Below are 18,503 nucleotides of genomic sequence, written 5' to 3'. Positions count from 1 at the left end.
TGAGTGACATAATACATTGACAGTACTGGAAGGACTTACGAATTGCTCGAAATACATTCAAATACCATTGCTTTGGCGGCAAGAGTAAAGTAGATGCTTACATCATTTATTTTGAATTTATTACTTTGTCTTAGGGCCTCACTAACAAATGTATCTTCCTCCTTGTTTCAGAAGTTCGAGAAGGAAAAAAAAAAAAAAAAAAAAAACAACAACAGTGAACTTCAAAGTAAGTACCACAACAACCTCTCCATTTCTATCTGAAATTAATTTAGTGAGTGGCATAATCCATTGACAGTACTAGAATGACTTACGTGTTGCTCCAAATACATTGAAATACCATTATTTTGGTGGCAACAGTAAAATAGTTGCTTACGTAATTTATGGTAAATTTATTACTTTAATACTCGTGTACATTTTTAAAAATATCAAAACCATATCCGACGGAAAGGGCAAAGATTAGTAAGCAAGGGGTTGTGTTTGGTCTGTGTTGGCGGATTCCACTAGCGTTCAAGTTTAGGATCTTGCCTAGATATAGCTGACATCCACTTTTCTTTTCATTCACCTCCCAAAATTGAGCCCCTGTGACATCTGAGAGGCTTTATTTGGCCCTAAAAAACTCAAGGCTTTGTTCTATACAAATACAGGACAGTAGAGATTGCATTTGGTGAGCCTTCTGCATTTGAGCATACACGGAGGCGGGTAAGGCGTTACAGCTGGAGAACTACATTTCCCAATGGAGACTGTCCAGGCAGTTCTTCTGGTGGTAGAGCTATGAACATTTCATATCATAAATTAACAACATACAGTAACAGGATTTTTATTCAGAAGATGTATTTATGAAGCAAGTTCTACTTTCCTTCCAGTGTTTCTTTTTGGTAGCTTCATATATAAGATATTTTTTTAAAAATATTTATGAATCAAGTTTTATTTTTCTGTATACTTGTGAATATAATTGAAATCTCCATTCATAAGACTGATTCAAAAATTTATTTGATCTACAAGCTGTATTATTGTTCTGTTTTCTCTGATTGTTTGTGATAATTGTAAATATATAGGAATGTTTACAATAAAATTTGTTCCTCATTTCACATGCCTTTGCTCATGCTAATCACGCCCAGGTCACCATTAAATACCCAAAGATGGCATGTCTGGTGGTAGTAGTAGTAGTAGTAGTAGTAGTAGTAGTAGTAGTAGTAGTAGTAGTAGCAGCAGCAGCAGCAGCAGCAGCAGGAGCAGTAGTACTCGTAGTATCTTCTCCTTTAACAGATAGTCGGTAATCATTATCGTCATCATCCATTTAATGCCCCCAGTCTGTTAGTGCATCCGTTTACATGCAGAGTTTCTCCTCTAATTTTCTGTTCTTACTTTACCCAGCTGCACTTTCTGGCTCTGTCACTTTCCTCCTACAGTGACCTAAGAAGTTTTAGAATTGAATCCTCTGTACAGTGACTATGGAATTCAAGACTGGTTTTCCTTTATGTCTGGAGCTGAACACACACAAACGGTACCTGTATTCACATTACTCTAGACGTCTAAATCTTGGCTCATATAATTTTTTGAATTGTGACATGATTGAGTGCCACAATACAGGTTGGCAGAATCAAGGGGCTTGAATTTCTTCATAAGTGCGAACATTGATGCGTGTAATTGTTTCCAAGTATGAGACGTTTCATTATATGAAGGCCATCCGGAAAGTGGTACCCATTTGCGCAGTAAAGACACAGGAGTAAATATTACCAAATATACACATTTTTATTGGAAATAGCATACTTTACACTACTTCTCCACATAATCTCCAAGCAAATTTAGGCATTTATGGAAACGTGGGACGAGTTTTTGTATTCCACCGTCATAGTCCTATGCCGCCAGCATATTGAGATACGTAGGCACGGCTCATTTAATTTCTTTAACGCTGTAAAATCTTTTTCCCGCCAGAAAGTCTTTAAGCTTCGTAAAGGAATGAAAATCTGAAGGGGCCAATTCCGGGCTATACGGGGGATGGTCGAAGGTTTCCCACTTGTATTGCTGCAAAAGTTGTTGTGTAATCGCAGCTGCATGATGCCTGGCATTATGAAGGAGAATGACGCCTGTAGGCAATAGACCTTGCCGTCGATTATGTATTGCCCGCCGTAATTTCTTTAATGTTTCACAATACGCATTAGCATTAATTGTGTCTCCACTGGCCATAAAATCAATGAGCAGTACACCTCGGCGATCCCAGAAAATGGTTGCCATGAGTTTCCTGGTGGACGGAACTGTCTTGTTTTTTGGTTTGGTTGGCGAATGAGTATGATCCACTCCATTGACTGTCCTTTACTCTCAGGCGATGCATAACAAACCCATGTTTCGTCCCCAGTAATGATGCGAGTTAGGAAAGAGTCTCCTTCATCGGAATAACGTCCCAGAAACGTCTGTTCTGCAGCCATACGCTTGGTTTTGTGCTCCTCTGTAAGCATGCGAGGGACCCACCTTGCACAGATTTTTGAATAATTCAGATGGTCTTAGACAATTTCATGAACAATTGTTCGAGACACATTAGGAAAATGTTCACAGAGTTCATCAATTGTGATGCGCCGATCGTTCCTCACGCATTTGTCTTCTGCGCTCAGCAGTTGGTCTGTACTGACAGATGGTCTCCCTGAATGCTCCTCGTCGTGTGTATTTACCCTCCCCAGGTTAAAGTTGCGACACCAGCGCCAAACAAACAATTCGTCCATCACATTGTCTCCTTACACCTCTGTTAATTGGCGATGAAAATCACAAGGTCGAACGTTTCGTGCATTAAGAAATTTAATCACAGCCCTCACTTCACAACTGGTGGGGTTCTCAATTTGTTTAAACATTTTAAACGATCACAGACACAACACAGGCAAAGCTAGCATCACGCACCTTCGTACAGAGCAGGCAGACAAGCCACTGACGCGGTCTGACCTTGCCCAGTGGCTACCCGAGTCGTCAGCGCTTAATGCGGTGCTAACGGGTACTACTTTCCGGATGGCCCTCGTAGTACGAGTTAGGTACAGTAATGAAGAACTGAGGGATGGTCTGAAGGACTATCATATTTCTAGTACCAGTGCTGTAATGAAATTGGACGAAGATCTTCAGTGTAGATTAGTAGATTATGAACATGCCTCCAGAGATTTTTTCTCTGAAACGATGATGTCGTTTAGCAGCATTTGCTCTATTAATGAACTGAGCAAAATTCTGTTTGATTTTCTGCTGATGATGGAATGACCATCTGTAGGATTAACTAGTGTAACTAGCTTTATTTTATTAGTGTCGGTATGAGGATCTCACTCGACATAGCTACGGGAGAAGGAAGAGGCCTTGCTGTTATTTAATGACATAGGAAAACAAGGGAGATATTAAACAATGCACGTATTCAAAAGGGGTAGGACTGGAAAGCAGAACAAAAGCATGTCAAAACCCTTTGCACTACAGCCATAATCGACTTGGCCTACCAAGTGGACACTACATAGCCAGAAGATCTGTATATTACGAAAGCACATTTGGTGGACATCTAACCATCCCTGGGTCCTTTAATTTGCCCAGGAATCAAATCACTACGTCCAGAGTGTGAGATTACCTGGAAAGTAAGCAACCATGGTCTGAATTAGGGGAGAGCTGCCTGGTATGAAAATGGAAAAAACAGCACTGCGTGGATTGAATTGGTGTAGCCAAATCAGCCAAGACAAAGTTCTGAGAATCAGTTTTAGGAAAGGATATTCCACTGAAGCTCAACTTGTAGGATTCCAGCAAGATATAGCAGATATCTTGGATTCTGAAGGTTAAATGGACTGTACCGCGATTGAACTGTCTAAAGCATTTGATAGGGTGGATCATGGGAGACTACTGGCAAAAATGAGTGCAATTGGACTAGACAAAAGAGTGACTAAATGGGTTGCTATATTTCTAGAAAATAGATCTCAGAGAATTAGAGTAGGTGAAGCTTTATCTGACCCTGTAATAATTAAGAGGGGAATTCCTCAAGGCAGTATTATCGGACCTTTATGTTTTCTTATATATATAAATGATATGAGTAAAGGAGTGGAATCGGAGGTAAGGCTTTTTGCGGATGATGTTATTCTCTATAGAGTGATAAATAAGTTACAAGATTGCGAGCAACTGCAACGTGACCTCGAAAATGTTGTGAGATGGACAGCAGGCAATGGTACGTTGATAAACGGGGTTAAAAGTCAGCTTGTGAGTTTCACAAATAGGAAAAGTCCTCTCAGTTTTAATTACTGCGTTGATGGGGTGAAACTTCCTTTTGGGGATCATTGTAAGTATCTAGGTGTTAATATAAGGAAAGGTCTTCATTGGGGTAATCACATAAATGGGATTGTATATAAAGGGTACAGATCTCTGCACATGGTTATGAGGGTGTTTAGGGGTTGTAGTAAGGATGTAAAGGAGAGGGCATATAAGTCTCTGGTAAGACACCAACTAGAGTATGGTTCCAGTGTATGGGACCCTCACCAGGATTACCTGATTCAAGAACTGGAAAAAAGCCAAAGAAAAGCAGCTCGATTTGTTCTGGGTGATTTCTGACAAAAGAGTAGTGTTACAAAAATGTTGCAATGTTTGGGTTGGGAAGAATTGAGAGAAAGAAGAAGAGCTGCTCGACTAAGTGGTATGTTCCGAGCTGTCTGCGGAGAGATGGCGTGGAATGACATTAGTAGACGAATAAGTTTGAATTGCGTTTATAAAAGTAGGAAAGATTACAATATGAAGATTAAGTTGGAATTCAAGAGGACAAACTGGGGCAAATATTCATTTATAGGTAGGGGAGTGAGGGATTGGAATAACTTACCAAGGGAGATGTTCAATAAATTTCCAATTTAATGAATATTGAATTTTCACGACCGCATTGTAATCGAAATCGACTTTCAACCTATTAGGTCGTGTTACGTACATTTAGTACGTGTTGAAGAGATGTTAAGTACAGAACAAAAATGGCCAACCAGACACGACCTAATAGGTTGAAAGTCGGTTTCGATTAAATTTCCAATTTCTTTGAAATCATTTAGGAAAAGGCTAGGAAAGCAACAGATAGGGAATCTGCCACCTGGGCGACTGCCCTAAATGCAGATCAGTATTGATTGATTGATTGATTGAATTAGTTACTAGTGGACCCATGCTGCTCCACAGCATTATTCATTATATACTGCCTTGAGTCTTCACTATCTAAGCCTAATTCTTGCATTTCCTGCTCATTTCTGGAAAATACTCGTGCCATCTTCTTAATTGTTCTTCTTCTGATAACAACATATTTCTTTGTTTATCCTTTTACTCATTTACTCTTCCTATAACCTCCCCTTGACTACTTCCTTGTAATATTATAGAGTTGTTTCATATCACATTTTTTTCCCAGCTTCCTCTACAATTTGTGCCTGCTGGTCAATCCATCTTCTTTTATCAATTCTCACACTCCTTTTAACTATTTTGTCCATTTCATAATATTTTCCTTGGTCATCTGACTTCTGCTGTCTTATACTGCTTGGATTTAATATAGCTTTTGCTGCTTTACATTTTTCAATTAATTCCCATGTTGGCGAGAGCTCCTATAACCAATTACTTTTTCACACATTTGTATATAAGTGTTTTTAACATTTTCCCAAGTTCTTTCCACATTCAAATCTTATGCAAGATTTCAAAGGACTTCAAATCAATTTTTCAATTCCTGTCTAAATTCTTTCCTCCTCTTTTCATTGTTTAACCTTCGTATGTTGAACCTCTTTTTCTAGCTGTAAACTTCATCGATGCAGCCTTTATTTGCAATGTAAACTCAGCTACTACTAGATGATGTTCACTACCAACATCAGCTCCTTTTCTGTTCCTCACATCTGTCAATGATCTTCTAATCTTCTTACTAAAATCTTCATGGTCGATCTCACTTTCTATTTTGTGATCTGATGATACCCATTTAATATTATGACACCCATTGTGAGGAAATATGATCCCTCCTATCACCATTTCCTGTGTAAATATGCAAATCTCTCTCCATTATTATTCATTTCATCTAAGACACGTTTCCCGCATCAGATACTTCTATTGGTGCATAACAAACTACTAATTTTACATTTTGAATTCACCTCGAAATCTAGCTGTCTTCATTCTATCTGAGATGGGACTTCATCCAATTAAACTGTTCTAGGATGTCCTACTTAGCAATATACCCATTCCATTGTCCATTTGGCATCGTCCACGGACTGTCCAGAATAATTCCCATTTTGCATCATTATCTCTCCAAAATCGCACCACCTCACTTCACTTAAGCCAAAAAAATCCAAGCCATAATTTGCATCTCTTTCTCAACCTGCTTAAGTTTACCTTCCTCTGTCAAAGTTCTAACATTCCAACAACCAATTCTCATTTTCTGTTTTGGGCTAAAGTTCATCATTGAGGTATTCATTGGGTTTCATTTCACTTCAGTTTCTTTTAATAAGTGGATTTAAGATGTGCAAATTATTAGCCCACAGCACCCGAGCTTGGAGGTTGGGCTGCTACCTGAGCCTCCAAACATGCCGTTTTCTGTAGAGGTAGACTCACGTAGCAGTTGAAGATCCCTCTTCACCTGCAGTGGTTTCCCCCTATTTCTGTAACCCCACGGGAAGAGGGTTGCCTCATCAGGCAGACTTGCCCTTCCAAAGGTCTCCTTTTCTGCTGCATCTGCCATTGAAGAATTCATTAGTGCCCTGTTAGCTGTCACTTTTCAGGGTTCTTTGAAGGGCCTTCACAGCTGCTGTAGTGGTCCTGAGGTACACAGAGTCCCCGCAGTACGTCACTCCTACGTGTAATCCCCTACTTCATGCATTGCCCACTTCCCACAATGTGGACAAGGTGATTGACTTACGGGGGTCACAAAAAATTTTAACTTGCTCAAACAGAAAAGTAAACTTTACAAGAACTTCAAATATATCTATAGGCATAACATTATTAATTAATTTCACAGTTCTATACAAAATACCACTTGCAAAAAAACGAGAGTGAACAGGCTCGTTTACTCATAGGAAATAACTAAGCTTATCATACTCATACATGCGTCAATAACAGAAGGCAGCACCTACACTGACTGCGAAGATTGTCAATCTATGACAACACTCTTTCGGCAACTTCAACAAATATTGGTATTCATGCCTATCTGTGCTAAACTAGTGGCTATAAAGCAGGCTGTTAAGATAATTTCTATCCTGTTATGTGTTTGTAGTGGTTGGTACCATGACATCCCTCCATTTAGTTTTGTTTAAAAAAGGATGACGGTCGTGAAGTGTGCAAGGTGTGTGTTTTTTTTGTTCTGTTGGAAGTTTTTTCTTCAGTAATAGTGTTAGGAAATATTCCTGTACAATAAATTATTTTCCTTATAGATTAAGCTCCAAATTTATTATTAGGGAACACAGGCAGTATAGGAGGATTGAGACACCCTACTATGCTGTCGTTTACAGACATAAGCAATTCTGGCAAAACACCGGTAAATGAATGGGTATTGATATTTGACTCGATAACAATGCACAATATGAAGGATGGGATCGCTCATCACATGGCTAAATATAATATCATTAATTCTGGTGGTTCTGTAGCTCTTGAAAATCCTTATGAATCCACGCCTGAAATGGAAGACAAAATTTTATGACTCCATGGATATGATGTAGACTCTGATCTCTGATAGTCTTTTCCTTCACAGAGGAATATTTCATCTGTCACTGCTGAATGATGGAAAAATAACGGATAACTGAAAGGACATTAGCAATCATTTCGAAAAATGTTCATCTTAAGGATGTCTGGCTCATTGGCTAAATAGTTAGCATTCTGGCCTTTGGTCTAGAGGGTCCCGTGTTCAATTTTCATCTGATTCGGGATTTTAACCTTAACTGGTTAATTCATCTGGCTAGGGGACTCTGTGTGTGCATGTATGTCATCTTCATACTTTGTTGAAATCATGATAGGTAGAGCCCCATTCTCACCGACATGCAGGTTGCCTATAGACCGTCTAATAAGAAAGGAACGGCACCAGGCCCCTCCGGAGGCTATACGCCATTATTATTGATTTGATCTCAGAATTATTCAAGTTTAAAAAAATAATGATGTCCTTCCCGGTACAACTTCTGACAACTTCTTGAGCTGAGAGGATTTTCATAGGCCCTAAAAGACTAACGGCCTGTTTCCCTACAACTGTAGGACAGCAGAGATTATTTTAATCGAGCCTTCTGCATGCGAGCCTACACAAGGAGGCTGGTAAGGAGAAGGTGGTAGATATTTTAAATCAACAATAGGCTAGGAAGCAGGCATTCCTTCATGAGTCTGTATTTCCCAATGGATGTAAAATGATCATGCAACCAGAGTTATTGCTCTGGAATAGTGATACTGTTTAACATCATTAGCTCTGTTAATGAATTTGAGCTTAAATCTGTTGAATTTTCTGGTGTTGATGATGGAATGAACATCTGTAAGTTTATCTAATGTAACTAGCTTTTATGATATGATGATCTCACTTGATAGGGCTTCAGGAGAGGGAAGATTCCTTGCTATTATTTAAAGCTTCAGTAATACAAGGGAGATCATCAACAATGAAGCATGTAAAAGGGAAGGAGAACAAAAACAAATGAAACCCCGTTGCACTACAGTCGGTATAGTCCTTCTCCTATCAATCAGACATTGCCCTGCTGGAAGACCTGTAGATGAAACGGTGACGCGTGGTAGACCTCTAAACCAGTCCTGACATCCTTAATGTGGCCAGGAATCAAATCGGTACAAGTAGGCCACAAGGGCGGTTGGGAAGGAAGCATTTGTGGCCTAAATAAGGATCATATACCTGGTCTGAAAATGGGAAAAGCAGAATATGGTGGGGTTCGAAGTGGAGTGGTGAAATTTCAGAAAATAAGCACAAGGTAAATTTCTGTAATTACTTTTTAATTGCTTTAATTGTAACTAGTGGACCCATGCTACTCTGCAGCATTTGTTATACATTAGTCAGATATTGTGTCGATATGAAATTGTTCAGTGCGTTGCCCGGGTACATTTCTTGTATGTTCACTTTTATCATTAAGGGTGAAGCTTAATTTTCGTAGATTTTTTATTATGGTGTTGATTGGTATTTTACAAACAATTTTTTAGTTTTTTAGTGTTATTGCTGAGTATCTATATATTAAGTATTTACTAAAAACAGCTTTGGCAAACCTGTCTCTCCGTTCCACTGTATTGATTTGCTTCATTTTGTTGTATTCTCCCTGGAATTACCTGCCGGTGGATCTTGAGACATTGTTAGGTCTCTAAGATCAGCCAACTTTGCGTAATCATAAAATACAATAATTTAATGACCACTCCAGTAACTGCATGTGAAGACTTACCTTAACCTGCAGTACATGCTATATTTATGACAGCTGTAGAGCAGCACGGGTCCTCTAGTTTAAATTAAAATGTGTTTTAGATCATTTACTTTTTCTTCGAAATTTTTGTTGCAGCCCATATTATCGAGGAAGTAGATGATCCTACCAAAACAATAATAAAAATATTTCACTATTCATTTCAGCCATCCCAAAATGTAAAGATTTTGACACTAATATCTGTTGTTCTCGAGGATACTTTTCATGTCACTAACACTCATCCCACAACCGCAGTGGTGCTAGGAGGGTCTTACCCCAACAGAACGTTTCTCCAGATGGTACGTCGTAAGTATGTGTACCAAGTTTGGTTAAGAGCCTTGCTGAAACATGCAGACGCACATACATAATCTTGGACATCTTGGATATTTTATTTTCCACCACAGCTCATTCTCCCGTGCCGATTGTGGCTGTATTTTGACTTAAATCTCATCTGGTGAATCACTATTCATCTCCAAGACCACAAAAAAAAGTGTGGATTCTACACTAACATAGGTGGTTCTTTTATTATTTGTACATGAAGCTCGTCCCCTCTGCATCCATGGGGTGATTAGTGTGTCCCACCCCACCACAGTATTTCTATCCAGATAGTATTAAATCATATGTGTACGAAGTTTGGTTGAAAGTGCATGTTTGCCGATAGTCACCTCTCATTTTTAAACTTTATGTAAACATATTACCCATTAAATACGATCAACCCACTAAGTACATAATATATGGCAAGCTAAGGGAAAGCCTTTGCCAGCAATTATTGGAGTGGTCATTTAGTGATTAGATTTTAGGATTACTGAAGGTTAACTGAACTCAAGAGACCTATCATTGCCTGATGATTCACCCCTAGGTAATTATGGAGTGATTTAGAAAGAATGAAGCTAATCACTCCAGTAGAAAACCCGGGCAAAGTGGACAAATCTTTTGGTAAATATTTTGATATATACTTCTTTATTAATGAAAAAATATAAGCTATGTTAGGTGATATTACTTTATCTATCTATTGTTATTTTTCATATGTGGTAGCCAAACGTATTAATACTTCAGAGCTTCCCCTTGGTCACCTCTTGTTCTCTTCCGACCCTGAGGGTGTTACGTTTGCAACACATACCATATTTTTGTTTTCACGGCCCTCATTGTCCTTTTGGCTCCCTCCCGATACTTCCATTATTCAAAAGATCCCAACACTTGCTTATTCTCCACTAATTACTCAATAATGACACTCATTGAGAACTTTTCCTGATGTCTACTGCAATGTTTCATAAGGCCTCACTAACAAATGCATCTTCCTCCTTCTTTCAGATTTTAGAGAGGGGAAGGAAAAAAAAAAATAGCAGTGAACTTCAAAGTAAGTACCACAACAACCTGTCCATTTCTATTTGCAATTAATTTAATGAGTGACATAATCCATTGACAGTACTAGAAGGACTTACGAGTTGCTCCAAATACATTGAAATACCACTGTTTTGGTTGCACAGTAAAGTAGTTGCTTACATAATTTATAGTAAATTTATTACTTTAATACTCATGTACGGTTTTTAAAATCTCAAAACCATATTTGTCCAAAAGGCCAAAGATTAGTAAGCAAGGCGGTGTGCTTGGACTGTGTTGGTGGATTCCAGTAGCGTACAAGTTTAGGATCTTGCCTAGATGTGGCCGACATCCACTTTTCTCTTTAATTCCCCTCTCAAAATCTAGCCACCGTGACATCTGAGAGACATTTCTTATACCCTAAAAACTCAAGGCTTGTTTCTGTACAACTACAGGACAGTAGAGATTGCATTTGGTGAGCCCTCTGTGTTTGGGCGTACATTTAGGCTGGTAAGGCGTTACAGCTGGAGAAGGTGGTATATGATTTTATATCAAGAAATGAGATTAGTAAGGGGGCATTTCTTGAGAGAAGAACTACATTTCCCAATGGAGACTGTCCAGGCGGTACTTCTGGTGGTAGAGCTTTAAACAATTCGTATCATAAAATTAACAATATACAGTAATGCGTAAGAGGAGACTGGGATTCTTTGGACATATCATGAGGATGCAGGATTCGAGACTTGTGAAACAACTAGTACAACACAATCTTGTCTCAAAAAATACCACAACAGGATGTAAATAGTTCAGAGAAGTAAGAGAGGATCTGAAGGAAATAGGCCTTACAACAGAAGACACCACAAATAAGATCAATCGAATACAAAACTCAGGAATACAAACCTCCGCTTTACCCTTACACGAAACAAACCAACAACACGCATATTTTCGACTGAGCAAACGGCTTGAGGATCGGAGCGTTTGAAGAAGTACTAGGAGGACCGCAAAGCCCAAATAGTCCCTTCAAAGAGACCTGAACGACGGACTGACTAAAGTGATCCTGTGTGGTCATAAAAGAATAATAATAAGAAGAATGGGATGTTTCTTTTTGATAGCTTCGTATATAAGGTATTCATTCAAAATATTAATGGATCAAGTTTTATTTTTAGATATACTTGTGAATATAATTGAAATCTCTGTACATAAGACTCATTCAAATATGTATTTGATCTACAAGCTGTATTATTTTTCTGTTTTCTCCGATTTTTTCTAATGATTGTTAATATATAGGAATGTTTACAATAAAATTTGTTCCTCATTTCACATGTCCTTGCTCATGCTAATCACGCCCAGGTCCCCATTGAATACCAAAAGTTGGCGTGCCTGGTGGTGGTGGTGGTGGTGGTGGTGGTGGTAGTAGTAGTAGTAGTAGTAGTAGTAGTATCATCTTCACCTTTGACAGATAGTCAGTAATCATTATCGTCATCATCCATTCAATGCCTCCAGTCTGTTAGTGCATCTGTTTACATGCAGAGTTTCTCCTCGAATTTTCTCTTCTTGCTCTACCTAGCTACCCTTCCTGGCTCTCTCACCTTCCTCTTACAGTGACCTAAGAAGTTTTAGCCTTCATTCCACCATACAGTGGCTCTGAAACTCAAGATAGGTTTCCTTATGCTTGTACCTGTACAGACAGTAACAGTACCTGTGTTCACATTACACTAGACATCTAAATCTCAGCCCATGTAATTATTTTGAACTGTGACATCTTTGAGTGCCACAGTACAAGTTGGTCGTATCAAGGAACTCAAATTTCATCATAAGTCCAATACTGATGTGAGAAATTGTTTCCAAGTGTGAGATGTTTCATTATAGTACAAGTTAGGTGCAGTAACGAAGAACTTAGGGAAAATCTGAGGGACTATCAGATTTCTAGTACCAGTGCCATAATGAAACTGGACAAAGATATTCAGTGTTTAGTGTTGCACTACTCTTGGTAGATTATGATCCTGCAAGCAGAGTTATTGCTCTGGAATAGTGATACCGTTTAACATCATTAGCTCTGGTAATGAATTTGAGGGTAAATCTGTTTAATTTCCTGGTGTTGATGATGGAATGATCATCTGTAAGATTTACTAATGTAACTAGCCTTTACGGTATGATGATCCCACTCGACAGAGCCGCAGGAGAGGGAAGATACCTTGCTATTAATTAAAGCTTCAGGAATACAAGGGAGATTTTCAACAATGCAAGGATGTAAGAGGAAAGCAGAACAAAAACAAATGAAACCCCATTGCACTACAGCCAGTATAGTCCTTCTACCATCAATTGGATGCTGCCTTGCCAGAAGACTTGTATATAACAAGGTGGCATGTCATGGAACTCTAACCAGTCCTGACATCCTTAACATGGCCAGGAATCAAATCGGTACAAGTAGGCCGCAAGGCCAGTTGGAAAGGAAGCAATTATGGCCTAAATTAAGGATCATATACCTGGTCTGAAAATGGGAAAAGCAGAGCATGGTGGGGTTCGAAGTGGGGTGGTGAAATTTCAGAAAATAAGCACAAGATAAAGTTCTGTGATTACTTTTTAATTACTTTAATCGTAACTAGTGGACCCATGCTACTCTGCAGGATTTGTTATACATCAGTCAGATAATGTGTCGATATGTAATTGTTCAATGCGTTGCCCGGGTACATTTCTTGTATGTTCACTTTGATCATTAAGAGTGAAGCTTAATTTTTGTAGATTTTTTTTATTATGGTGTTGATTGGTATTTTACAAACAATTTTTTAGTTTTTTAGTGTTATTGCTGAGTATCTATATATTAAGAGTTCACTAAGAACAGCTTTGGCAAATCTGTCTCTCCTTTCCACTGTACCTATTTGCTTCATTTTTGTTGTATTCTCCCCGGAATTACCTGCCGGTGGATCTTGAGACATTTTTAGGTCTCTAAGTTCAGCCAATTTTGCGTAATTGTAAAATAAAATAATTTAATGATCACTCCAGTAACAGCAGGTGTAGGCTTACCCTAACCCGCAATACATGCTGTACTTAGCAGTACTTTCAGTACTTTAATCATATTCTGCTAGTTGCTTTATGTTGCACCAACACAGATAGGTCTCATGGCGATGATAGGACAGGGAAGGGCTAGGAGTGGTAAGGAAGTGGCCATAGCCTTAATTAAGGTACAGCCCCAGCATTTGCCTGGTGTGAAAAAGGGAAACCACGGTAAACCATTTTCGGGGATGCCGATAGTGGGGTTCGAACCTACTATCTCCCGAATACTGGCATAATATTCTGATATGTGAATATCATCTTAAGTAATGTCATTGTAAGCAGCCTTGCTTGATTACTGCCTGTCAGACCAGTGAGTTCATACTTCTAAAGATCGTGGAAGAAGACTGTTCCCTGCTGCATACTCTTTGATACTCTAACCTTTCCCAGCATGAGATGGTAGAGAATTACTAATAACAAGCTGCTAAGTGAAAGGATTCTTTGTATAAGCAGACCCCATCATGACATAATTATGCCTTAGACATTATTTGGGAACACATACCAGAGGATGAAGTAGCTACCCTAGAAGGAGTGAAGGCCATGAATCTTAAGAGTTCTCTGCCTGGGAAAAACTCTCGTTCGACACTAACCTGCTATAATACCATTATAATGGTCCGTTATTGGACATTATAAATTTTCCAGCTAACTCATTCTTGGTAGCCTGCGTTTCGCCCTCGTGTGCTAAGTTAGGCTCGTCAGTTGGGACTTAGCACACCACCCAAGATGCAAGGCTAGTGCATACCGTGGAGGCCACTACATAGGCTAGCACACGAGGGCGGAACGCAGGCAACCAAGAATGAGTTAGCTGGAAAATTTATAATGTCCAATAACGGACCATTATATTGGTATTATAAATTTACTCATTCAGGACAAATATTTTAGGTTCCCTATGGGAATCAACATCTACATCACTAACCTGCTAACCTTCAGAAATACAAGGGAGATTTTCAACAACTCAAGGATGTAAAAGGAAAGCAGAACAAAAACAAATGAAACCCCATTGTACTACAGCCGGTGTAGTCGTCGTCCTATCAATTGCACGCTGCCTTGCCGGAAGACCTGTAGATAACAAGGTGACAGGTGGTGGACGCCTAAACCAGTCCTGACATCCTTAACGTGGCCAGGAATCAAATTGGTACAAGTAGGCCACAAGGGCGGTTGGGAAGGAAGCAGTCGTGGCCTAAATTAAGGATCATATACCTTGTCTGAAAATGGGGAAGGCAGAATATGGCGGGGTTCGAAGTGGAGTGGCGAAATTTCGTAAAATAAGCACAAGATAAAGTTCTGTGATTACTTTTTAATTGCTTTAATCGTAACTAATGGACCCATGCTACTTTGCAGCATTTGATATACATCAGTCAGATATTGTGTCGATATGAAATTGTTCAGTGCTTTGTCTGGGTACATTCTTGTATGTTCACTTTTATCATTATGAGTAAGGCTTAATTTTTGTAGATTTTTTATTATTGTGTGGATTGGTATTTTACAAACAATTTTGTAGTTTTTAGACTTATTGCTGAGTGTCTTTACATTAAGATTTACAAAAAACAGCTTTGGCAAATCCATCTCTCCTTTCCACTGTACTGATTGGCTTCATTTTTGTTGTATTCTACCCAGAATTACCTGCCAGTGGATCTTGGGACTTTGTTAGGTCTCTAAGTTCAACCAACTTTGCGTAATCATAAAATAAAGTAATATAATGATCAGTCCAGTTACTGCAGGTGAAGGCTTCCCTTAACCTGCAATACTTACTGTACTTAGCAGTATTTTCAGTACTTTCATAATATTCTGATATGTGAATATCATCTTAAGTACTGTCATTGTAAGCAGCCATGTTTGATTACTGCCTGCCAGGCCAGAGAGTTCATACTTCTAATGATCATAGCGGTAGACTCTTCCCTGCTACATACTCTTTGATTTCCTAACCTTTCCCAGCAAGAGATGGTAGAGCATTACTAATAAGTTTCAAGCTGCTAAGTGAAAAGGTGCTACGTACAAACAGACCCCATCATGACATAATTATGCCTTAGATATTATTTGGTAACGCTAACCAGAGGATGAAGTAGGTATGCTAGAAAGAAAAGGCCATGTATCTTAAGAGTTCTCTGACTGGGAAAAACTGTCTTTCGAGACTAACCTGTGAGCTCTCAAGACAACTGTTCTATATAAAAGAACTTCATTTAAAAGTACCGTTGCTTTCTACTACAAAATACCAAGCTTTACATCCGGAACTGCAGAATAAAAAAATAAAAATGATGAAATATGGACAGATTTTTACCAAAGAGATGGCATGATGACGTCAGAATGGACAAATTCTGACTACGAAATGCAGCATACCATAACACACTTCTTATTACATATGTGCATAAAACCATTGGAAAAGGCAGGAAAAACAAGATGACTACGACCGGCATATGAAGACGAGTTATCTGACATATTTATAATACAGCTATAGAGCAGCACGTGTCCTCTAGTTTAAATAAAAATTTGTTTAAATCATTTTATTTTTTTTGCTTGAAGTTTTTTTTGCAGCCCATATTATCTAGGAAGTAGATGATCCTTCCAAACAAGTAATAAAAATATGTCACAATTAAATTCAGCCATCCCAAAAAGTAAAGATTTTGACACTAATATCTGTTGTTCTCTAGGATACTTTTCATGTCACTAACACCCATCCCACAACCGCAGTGGTGCTAGGAGTGTCTTACCCCAACAGTACTTTTGCCCAGATGGTACGTCGTAAGTATTTGTACCAAGTTTGTTTAAGAGCCATGCTGAAACATGCAGGCGCATAACATAATCTTGGACATCTTGGATATTTTATTTTCCACCACAGCTCATTCTCCCATGCTGATTGTGGCTGTATTTTGACTTAAATCTCATCCGGAGAATCACTATTCATATCCCAGACCTCAAAAAAAGTGTGGATTCAACACTAACCTAGGTTGTTCTTTTATTATTTGTACATGAAGCTCCCTCCCCTCTGCATCCATGGGGTGATTGGTGTGTCCCACCCCACCACAGTATTTCTATCCAGATAGTATTAAATCATATGTGTACGAAGTTTGGTTGAAAGTGCAGGTTTGCCTATAGTCACCTCTCATTTTTAAACTTTATGTAAACATATTACTCCTTAAATATGATCGACCAGCTATACATAATGTATTGCAAGCTAAGGGTAAGCCTTCGCCAGCAATTATTGGAGTGGTCATTTAGTGATTAGATTTTAGGATTACGTGAGGTTAACTGAACTCAAGAGAGCTATCATTGCCTGTTGATTCACCACCAGGTAATTAAGGAGCAATTTAGGAAAGAATGAAGCTAATCACTCCAGTAGAAAAGCCGGGCAAACTGGTCAAATCTTTTAGCAAATGTTTTGATATATACTTCTTAATTAATGAAAAAATATAAGCTATTTTAAGTGATATTACTTTATCTATCTATTGTTACTTTTCATAAGTGGTAGCTAAATGTGATAATACTTCAGAGCTTCCCCTTGGTCACCTCTTGTTCTCTTCTGACCCTAAGGGTGTTACATTTGCAACCCCTACCATATTTTTGTTTTCACGGCCCTCATTGTCCTTTTGGCTCCCTCCCGATACTTCCATTTTTCAAAGAATCTGAACACTTGCTTATTATCCACTAATTACTCAATACTGACCCTCATTGAGAATTTTTCCTGATGTCTACTGCAATGTGTCACGAGGCCTCACTAACAAATGCATCTTCCTCCTTGTTTCAGAAGTTAGAGAGGGGAAAATAAAAAAAAATAAAAAACCGTTAGTAGTTACCTTCAAAGTAAGTACCGCAACAAGCTGTCCATTTCTATTTGCAGTTAATTTAATGAGTGACATAATCCATTAACAGTACTAGAAGGACTCAGAAGTTGGTCCAAATATATTCAAATACCATTGTTTTGGTGTCAACAGTAAAAGAGATGCTTACATAATTTATGGTGAATTTATTACTTCAATGTGTCTTAGGGCCTCACTAAAAAATGTATCTTCTTCCTTGTTTCAGAAGTTCGAGAGGGGAAAAAAAAAAAAAAAATCTGCGAACTTCAAAGTAAGTACCACAACAACCTGTCCATTTCTATTTGTAATTAATTTAATAAGTGACATAATCTATTGACAGTACTAGAAGGACTTATGAGTTGCTCTATATACATTGAAATACCACTGTTTTGGCTGCACAGTAAAACAGCAAAGCACTACCTATTATCAGAAACATTCGAGGGTAATGCTTTACTGTTGCCACTCATTGTCTCTAGCATGGGGCTAAAATGGCGTCCCTTTTACATATTTGGGCACCATTTCAAGCTTCCTTGTTGCTTTCTTCTAGCAACCATTATTACGTCGCTCCTTTTCTCTTTTGTCTCCTGATGAAGAAAGTCAATGTTCCTTTCAAAACATTGAGTGTATTTACAATTATTTACATGGCATAAGCCCAAGAATATAACTCATGAATAGTTACATGGGCTGTGAAAGTCTAAATGATAATATTTATGAATCAAGTTTTATTTATCTGTATACTTGTGAATATAATTGAAATCTCCATTCATAATACTCATTCAAAAGTTTATTTGATCTACAAGCTGTATTATTGTTCTGTTTTCTCTGATTGTTTGTGATAATTGTTAATATATAGGAATGATTACAATAAAATTTGTTCCTCAATTCACATGCCTTTGCTCATGCAAATCACGCCCAAGTCCCCATTAAGTACCCAAAGATGGCATGCCTGGAGTAGTATTAGTAGTAGTAGTACTCATTG

At 38.4% G+C, this 18,503-nt stretch overlaps 1 long non-coding RNA gene across 6 annotated transcripts in view; it reads left to right on the top strand.

The window, feature by feature from the left end:
* The first annotated feature begins 183 nt into the window (after positions 1 to 183).
* LOC137503445 (uncharacterized) overlaps positions 184 to 18,503 on the top strand; it is a 282,266-nt gene continuing 263,946 nt past the window's right edge. For all 6 annotated transcript variants that reach the window (XR_011019127.1, XR_011019128.1, XR_011019131.1 and 3 more), the window contains exons 1-4: positions 184 to 226; positions 10,674 to 10,719; positions 17,473 to 17,528; positions 17,751 to 17,795. This is a non-coding gene — a long non-coding RNA (uncharacterized lncRNA). The remainder of the gene's footprint in view (positions 227 to 10,673; positions 10,720 to 17,472; positions 17,529 to 17,750; positions 17,796 to 18,503) is intronic.

The sequence above is a fragment of the Anabrus simplex genome, unplaced genomic scaffold (genome assembly GCF_040414725.1).
Source record: "Anabrus simplex isolate iqAnaSimp1 unplaced genomic scaffold, ASM4041472v1 ctg00000124.1, whole genome shotgun sequence".
Lineage (NCBI taxonomy): Eukaryota > Metazoa > Arthropoda > Insecta > Orthoptera > Tettigoniidae > Anabrus > Anabrus simplex.
The sequence above is the reverse complement of the archived record's forward strand: the minus strand, read 5'-3'. Positions and strand labels throughout refer to the sequence as shown.